Source organism: Phascolarctos cinereus, unplaced genomic scaffold (assembly GCF_003287225.1).
Source record: "Phascolarctos cinereus isolate Bilbo 61053 unplaced genomic scaffold, phaCin_HiC Scaffold_4;HRSCAF=312, whole genome shotgun sequence".
NCBI classification, from domain to species: Eukaryota; Metazoa; Chordata; class Mammalia; order Diprotodontia; family Phascolarctidae; genus Phascolarctos; species Phascolarctos cinereus.
The window spans coordinates 42,572,126-42,581,365 of NW_027555847.1; the positions used below are offsets into that span (position 1 = coordinate 42,572,126).

At 37.7% G+C, this 9,240-nt stretch overlaps 1 pseudogene; it reads left to right on the forward strand.

The window, feature by feature from the left end:
- The first annotated feature begins 8,539 nt into the window (after positions 1-8,539).
- LOC110195608 (uncharacterized) lies at positions 8,540-8,971 on the forward strand (annotated as a pseudogene).
- The last annotated feature ends 269 nt before the right edge of the window (positions 8,972-9,240 follow it).

A 9,240-nucleotide genomic window follows, 5' to 3' on the forward strand; every position in this document is an offset into this window, starting at 1 on the left:
GGTTATCCTTCCCAAACCATCATCCCTATTGGCCACCAGGGAAAAATACTACTTATTAAAATATTTCTTTGATTTTGGTGCTTAACTGAGGCAGACTTCACAGCACCAAAGTGGATGGGCTTGGAATCAGAAAAACTTGGATTCAAATCCTACTTGAAACACATATTAACTATGATGCCCTCAATAAGTCATAACCTCTTTCTACCTCAATTTCCTCATCTATAAGACTAGTGAATGGGATGTCCCAGGGAAGACTTCTCAGTGTAATTAAGGTAATGAGTTCAGAAGGTAGTGTGAAAAATGAGCTCTCAGAAGTGAAGGCTCCTCAAAAGGGTCAAATAATTATTGATTATTACTTTCAAAATCCTCCCCCACTCAGACCCTGTTTTTAAGCACTTAGCAGAAAGAATAAGCCCTGCCTCACCTCCAGCCTGAGCCGTTTGCCCTTGGCATCCAGCCTCTTTCCTTGGCTTTGAATTTCGTGCCTAGAATGTAAGCCTCACCTCCCAGTCAAGGGAATAGGAAGAAACTTTTGAGCTTAGAATGTAAGTCCCGACTCCCAGTTAGAATGTAAGCCCACCCCCAGTTAAGGGGGTAAGGAATAGTGGGGGGTGGACACTTGTTTGCGTGGTGGGTGGAGACTTTGCGTGGTGGGCGGAGAATTGCTTTTATAAGACCTGTTACTCGGTCTCTCTCTCCCTCCCTCTCCTTCCCCCCCCCCCCCCCCCCCCCCCCCCCCCCCCCCCCCCCCCCGTGTATCAAAGGAGCAGACAGCCGTCTCTCGAGATTGTAATAAAGGTAACCTTTGCTTTACACCTTGAGAGGTCTCTGAGTTTAATTTGGATTGGGGTCGCTGTCCCACACACTAGGGAGCTGTATTCCATAGCTTTTAAAGGCTTCTTTAGCCCTAGATCTATGATCCAATGATCTCTAACCCATGTGTGTAATTAACTGATCATTTTAAAAAAGTCACCATACTTTAAAAGCACAAATGAGTTTTCTAAATCGATCTTTTTTTTTTTGTTATCCAAGTATGGCTCCTAATGATCTGACAGGCATAATGGTCTATTTACAGGTCAAAGAACACAGTTGACCTCTAAAGGCTCCCAAAATTGTTTTGACAGGAAAGAAACTCTGACTTGCATTAAGAGATGTACTGACACTTTTATAATATTCTTTTTTAAGTACTAAAATATCTTCACAGAGAGGCAACATGCTGTAGCAGTTAAAGGGCTGGCCTTGAAGTCCGAAAGACCAGGGTTAAAATCCTGCTATGGGCACTTATTGATTGAATGACCATGGGGAAATTTTCTTAACTACTCAGGGACCCCAAGCAATTCTCTAAGTCTCCAAGTTGGTGATCTACACCAATGTGGGATGTGGGCAGTTTCCACAGCAGCAGTTTGCCACAGAGGTGCAGATCTACCCAAATCCTAAAAGCAAAGCAAAACAAACAGACAAACACACCTAAACAAACAAAAACCTGCTATAGAGTTTCTCCCTATACTCTGTAGTTTTGTATGAAAGCAAACTATAATATAGGTCTTTGCAATATGATTCCCAAAGTCCCTAGAGCAAATCTTTGGCTTATCTAATCTAGATGAAAAGGGTTTTTGGTGACTCATCTCTTTAGGAAAAAGTAGTCTTCAGAACCTACCTTCAGGCATTTCTGGAAGATAGTCTGGGATAGATTATTTGTTTTTTATTTGTTTTGTTTTGTTTTTTCTATCCTGGGAGGGACTAGATTCAGCAAGGATGGGGAACCTGCAGCCTGGAGGCCATGTGTGGCTCTCTAGGTCCTCAAGTGCTGCCCTTTGACTGAACCCAAAGTTCACACAACAAATCCCCTTAATAAATGGATTTGTTCTGTAAAACTTGGACACAGTTAAAAGGCCACACCCAAGAAACTAGAAAGCCATATGTGGCCTAAAGGCCACAGTTTCCCCACCCCTAGACTAGAGTTATTGTGAGCTGGAGTAGAATGCCTATGACTGAGCCAGTGAATAGGTGTGGTGTGTTCTGGCTGCTACAATGTGGATTGCAATTATTCAGTCATTCAATTAGCATTTATAAAGTGCCTACTGTGTGCCAGGCACTGTGTTGATCTCTAATGATAATAATAGCTAACATTTTTATAACATTTACTATTTGCTAAGCAAGAGATATACAAAGAAAAAGGGGGAAAAACATTTCCCTTTCTGAAGGGGTTCACAGTAGAGTAGGGATTTCAAAGCAAATAGCAGCAGGATCAGTAAAGTAGGGACAGGGAATCCTGTTGTTGAGGAGCCCTAGATATTACAGGATTCTATTTGCAGTGGCTGCAATGGAATGTTGTTAGCCGATTTTCCATTTAGCAGAATAGGTACCATACAGTGAAGTACCATTTTCCCTTCTTTCCCCTTCCTCTCCACTTAAGTAGGGCAAAAGCTGATTTGAAAGCATGTTCTATTGTTGTCACTTTTCTAATTTTGGTTTACAATGGTTTTCCTTTGTTGGCTAAATAAAGCAGACCATTCTAAGGCCATTGATATTAGTATTAATGTGTGTGTGTGTATGTGTGAAGGGTTCAGTACAGCTGTTGTTATTCAGGGCTATGGGCAGGACAAGACTTTGAGGTCTGATCTTGCAGTTTGCCAGGCTTCCTCCTGGCTGCAGATAAACTGAGCTTGGATCTTATGGTTTAGATTTATTAATTTTAAAAAAAATATTTTTTAAAAATGTTAATTGTTTAAATTTTAAAATAAACTTAATTATTAACACTTATTTATAATAATTAATTAAAATAAATTTAAATTAAAAAAAATAAATTTCCTAAATGTCACAACTAACTGACATCCAGGGTTTCCATTTTGTCCTTCAGGTTAAAGCAAGCTATAGTACAATTTTACTGTCTGAGACAAGAGCTGTGGAGTCATATAAGATCCCTGTTTTATATGTCCCCCTCCCATTGAATGTGCTGAGAAAGCTTTGTGCACTTGTGTGTCCAGGGTGGTGACTAGAAAGTAGGAAATGCCTTCTGGGAAGACAAAGGGGATGGCAGCCCTGGTGGACCGGGAGAGCATTCAATAGTTGGGGCAGAGTAAATATTTACCACGGTACTTTTTTTTTTCTTTTAACCTCACCTCCTACTTCAAGCCTATAACCAGATAGGCAAAGAAGCTCTAAGAAAACACATAGCAAAATGCTAGGAGAGAAAGGGAATTGAGGTCTAATTTGATGGATATCATTGATCCAATTAATCCAAAAAAGATCAGGGTTTTCCTTTTGTTCCATAATGTGTGCTTCTCTCTGTCTCTGTCTCCCTCTATCTCTCTCATTCTGTCTCTGCCTCCCTCTGTCTTTCTCTGTCTTGTCATACACACACAGACACACAGACACACACACACACACACACACACACACACACACACACACGATGAGGTTGGGCCCAAGCTGAGATCTTCACGCCTTGCCCCAAAGGGAATCTGGGCCCCATTTGTCTACAGGTCTGAGCTCCTCATCTCCCTTTGAAAGCCTTATCCCTACCTTTTCTTCTTCTTCAGATGCACCTTTGCTACTTGCCCTAAAAAGAATCTGGCCCCAGTTTTTCCATGGGCCCCAGAAGCCCCTTAAACTTTTAGGGCTCTTATCAACTACCCTTACCTCCCTTTGAAAGCCCTAGCCCCACCTCTTGACCTTGTTCAGATGCCTTTCAAATTTCTACCTTCCAGTTCCCTTCATTATCTATTCCCATTGTCTATTCAATTTCTGAGACCTTCCAATTGGAATTCTCACCTTGACCCTTTTCCCAGCCCCTTCCTCTGGCCACCAAAAGTTACTTTAGTGTATATAAGATCCACCCTGGCCTGCATACAAACGCTGAGAATCTCTCATGACCAAAAGACTGAGACTTTCTCATGCTCACTCATCCACATGGACGTCACCTGAAATATATATTTTATCTCTAATAAACTTTTTCTCTGGCTGGAAGAAGAGTTGAGTTTAATTCATTCTGGCAGGGCCTGTGTTGGCATCTTGGGGTTTGAGCACCCCAAACCTCTTGATCTTTTCACACACACACACACACACACACACACACACACACACACACACATACACACAGAGAGAGAGAGAGAGAGAGAGAGAGAGAGAGAGAGAGAGAGAGAGAGAGAGAGAGTTTTCCTTTATCTAGGCAAGATCCAAGAACCGATATTTCCATAGTTTATTTAGTGATATTCTTAACCTGGTAATTGCAAAGTTCTGGGTTTTTTTGTTTGTTTGGTTGTTTTTTTGTTTGTTTGTTTGTTTGTTTTAATATAGAGACAGGTAATTGCATTTAAATATAATTAGTGCTCTTTGTAATCTTTCAAGTTTTATTTTATTCATTTACAAAATTAATGTGAGGTGTCCCTAGGCTTCACCAGACTACCTCAAGTGTCTATAACTGATAAAGAAAGAAAGAAATTTGATTTAGAATTTCCTTGTTCAAATTCCTTTTCCCAACACCTTATGATTAAGAGAATAAAGGCAATTTTGAGACAAAATATATAGAGCCATTGTTACAGTAACCTTGCAGAGCCTTTTCCTTTTGTTTCCACAGAAGTAGAGCAATGGAAGGTTCTCAGATTTGTGTGGTTCAACCAGCTAGGTATGAAATGGCCAAAGAACTTATAGGCATTCCAGTAGTAACAAGTGATTTAAGAGCCTCAGCAAACATTAGTGGGAAACCATTTCTTGTCTTCGAAAGGCAGAGAAAAGAATCATAAAGGAATTGTCAAGAAAATATGTTATATCCACATAGTGCCAAAAAGAAATAAGCCAATTAAAAATAAGAAAGAATTATTATAAGGAAAATCATTTAATTTTCAGTTGAAAAGCCTTAATGGTAATCTATTTCAACTAATCATTTGAAGTAGAAATCTCTACAGTATCTTTAAAAAGTGCTAATTCAGACTGCATTGGAATACTTGTAGTGATAGGATGCTCATTTTCTGAAAAGGTTTTAGAACACATCAAATACATTGTAGACTTAACTAATGAATTGTCCATCTGAAAGTTGGTTAAATAGACAACAAACTAGGTGATAAGTAAATTCATATTGTTTTATTCCCTTAAGTTAGCTATGATTGACTCAAGCAATTTTTGGAGGACATTTAAACCCTGACTCAGAATGTCTGTTACCAAAAAAAAAAATACAGCCTCCATATGTTTTTTAACATATAGCATGGGAAAGGAAGTTTCTTAGTTGAATAGATTGTATATACAATAAAATAGGAGAATGTGAAAGTGTCAGTTGAAATTACAGATACAGGATATCTGGGTTTCCCCTACATAACATATGTCCCCAGGATACCAAGATAGGAAAAGTCCTACCATTTAAGAGAGTGTCTGGTCCCAGGTATCCTGTCCTTAGTGATAACAAGCAAGAAGAATGATGGTCAGTTCCACATGATCCTGTAGTTGCTGACACAGGAAGGGGTATTTTTAGTTGACTCAGAGAGAAAAGATTAATTCAGGTTTTTGACCCTTATTGGGGCTCAGTTGATCTTAAATCAATTATCAGAACTAACTAAATAAACACATCCAAACTGTAGCAAAGTTGCAAGATATTAAATAAATACACACAATTTATTTATATTTTCATATATTTATGAAATTGCGGAAAAGAGATGAGAAATTCTGTTTAAAATAATTACACAATGTATAAAATACTTGAGAGTGTATCTAACAAGATGTATGTATGTGCATGCTATATATATATGTGTGTTTGTGTGTGTATGAATTATATAATTATAATACTAAAATATCCTTTATGGTAATAAAGACAAAGTAAAATTGAAAAATAATTGTTCATAAATAAGCCATGCCAATATAATAAAAATAGTACAAAATACAAAATGCTTTTTAATTTTTACATCCACTTTCTTTCAGGTACCAAATCCTTAAAATGTAGATCTAGGAAAAACAATGAAATTCATCTGGAGGAAAAGATCAAAAATCTTAAAATATATTATAAAGGGAAGGGGAGGAGGAAGAAAGAGATCCAGTAGTATTACATCTTGAATGTTATAATAACCAATCAATAAACATTTATTAAATACCTACTATGTGTCAATGTTAAGGTTTCAGGGTGCTGGGTTCCTAAAATCACAACATGTAGGTCCTGCCCAAAGGAATTTGCCCAAAGCCTTCTTTCAGCCAAAGACAAGGTTTATTAGAACATCCTTCATGTTGGGCAGACTCTTAAGGGGTCTGAACATTAGTAATATATTGGCTAGATTTTAAGAATCTGAGCACCTACTAGAGACAAGATGAACCTTATATACAGAAAGACTGTGGGAGAGATCTAACAGTGGTCAAGTGGTTTGGGGTGACTACAGGAAGGGTCTAAGGAAGATCTGGATGGGAGTGGCTAGTAGGATGGGGTGAACAGAAAGCTAGGAACCAAAGCCAAGGGAGAATGCAGTCTAGATAGGCTTAAGGGTGGGAAGTGGCTGGGGGCCATCTGGAAGTAGTAGATAATGGAGAGCTATGAAACAGAATTGGGAGATAAGGAAAGGCCAGTTAATAGGATTATAGCCTCAGGCAAATGCCAAAGATTTGGCCATGTTGGAAAGCCTAGGGTTTTTCTTTTTTGGGGTCCAGATCACAAAGACATGGTCTCTTCCTTTTAGGGGTTCAGATCCCATCCCCATCAACAGGAGGCCAGTGTCACTGGGTCAAAGACTACGTGTTGGGAGGTAAGGTATCAAAAGACTGGAAAGATAGGAAGGGGCTAAGTTATGAACAATTCTGAATGGGGAACTGAACCCTTTGTGTTTGCTCCTGGAAACAATAGGGAGCCACCAGAGTTAATTTAGTTTGGGGTGGCGAATGACATGATCTGATCTGTGGTTTAGAAAAATCACTTCAGTGGCTAAATGGAAGGTGGATTGGAAGAGAAATTTGAGGAAGGCAGACACACTAGCAGTTATTGTAATAATCAAGGTGTAAAGTGTTGAAGGCTTGTACTAGAGTGGTGGTTATGTCAGAGGAGAGAGCAGGGCATGTATATGAAATGTTGCAAAAGTGAAGTTGACTGGCCTTGGCAACAGCTTGGATATGGGGAGGTGACATAATAGTGAATAATCGAGAATGACTGTCAGAGTTGGAGGATGGTGTTGCCCTCTACCATAATAAGGGAGGTAGGAGTGGGCAGGAGAGATTGAGGGGAAGACAATGAGTTCTGTTCTTGAGTTTAAGATGTCGATAGGGCATATATTTGGAAATGTTGGAAAGTCAATTAAACATGTAAGATTGAAAGTGAGCAGAGAGATTGGGGCTGGGAAGGTTCATTTGAGAAACCTCAGACTAGAGAAGGGAATTAAAAAACAAAACAAAACAAGAAAATGAAATTATGGCCATCAATTTAGAAAGACTAAACAATATTTTATATGAATATTGTTACAGATGGAAGTGAGAACCAGAACAAAAATATATGCATATATACATATATATACATACACGCACACATATATATTCTGGTTCTGCTCAAATGTATATATAAATATACACACACACACACACACACATACATATATACATATATATCTGTTTATACATATATATCTGTTTATATATATATATGTGTGTATATATATATTATATTTATGTGTGTATATGTGTATATATATATATACATATATATATGTATATATATATATATACACATTTGCTGTGATAACTGTAAGCTTGTACAGCTTTGAAAGACTAAAGAACTCTGATCAAAGTGTTAATCAACTTTGAGTCCAAATAAAAATAATGAAGAATGAAATACATCTAATGAAAGAGATGAAATCCTCAAAAGGTGCAGAAAGAGAAATAAAATTTTTGATACGGCCAATATAATAATTTGTTTTGCCTTAAATATGCATGTTTTTTTTTCATTTGTTTGTTTTTTACAAAGATTATGCTTCCTTTGGGGCAATGGGTTGAAGTGGAGTTTGGAATGGGAAATGGGAGGAAGAGAAAATAAATGGTTGTTAAATTAAAAAAAGCCTTTCTACATACATACACATACATGTACACATGCACACATATAAGTATATATATGTGCGGATAGATAGATTTAGAAATATTCATAAATAAAAGGCATGTTTTCAAACGCTGATTCGACTAACGTCAGGTGTCCTTAGCCTATTTTCTGTGAACTGTTTCATAATACTTTGATAAATATATTTCTACATAACTGGTTTCCTTTTTAATATGGATTCTATTATTATAAACTTTAAAATATCTTAAGTAGTCCATAGGCTTCAGCAGACTACCAAGTGATTCATGACATACAAAAAGAATAAGAATCCCTGAACTAGAACACCTTCAGCTCATTTATCCTAGTGGAGGTGTTGATTGTAGTAGCAGCAGTAACAGCAGCAGCAAGAACAGCCAGGACAACCTTGCTATCTGTCTTAGGGGTGGAGCTGCAGCAGGATGGTGGTTATAATGTTGGTGCAGCAGCTTCCTCATGGAAGCAGAACAAGCAGTCTGATTTTCTCCTTCCTTCTTTTCTCTCCTCTCAGGCATGGTGGCTGAACGGCTGACTAAAGAGCTGATTGCTCAATTTAAAGAATCCTTTTCTCTATTTGACAAAGATAAAGATGGTACCATTGAGACTAAAATACTTGGAACTGTCATAAGGTCATTGGGTGAAGATCCAACTGAAGTAGTATGATTAGATATGATAAATGAAATAGATGTTGATGAATTTTTGACCATGATGTCTAGAAAAAATAAAAGATACAGATAGTGAAGAAGAAATCTGTTAGGCACTGCAGGTCTGTGACAAAGATAGCAGTGGTTACATCAGCACAGCAAAAGTACTCCATGTGATGAATGAAAAACTTAGGAGAAAAACTAACATGAAGAAGTAGATGAAATGAGCAGAGAAGCAGATACTGATAGAAATGGACACATCAGGTATGAAGAATTCATATACATGATTACTGCAAACTGAAGAGCTCTCACTTTTTTTTTTCATTCCTCTTGATGGATCTAATTGAATCTTTAAGTCACCTCTTGCAGAAAAAAAGAAAAAAAATGAATTATTCATTCTATTTCTATATAGCAAAACTGAATGGCAAAAGTATCTTCTATATTATTATAAAGTACTTTTGTAAAACACACACACACACACACACACACACACACACACACACACACAATCTGCAGGTATTGATTGGAGATCCTGTCCCCAAAAGATGAATTTGCACATCAGTTTTACAA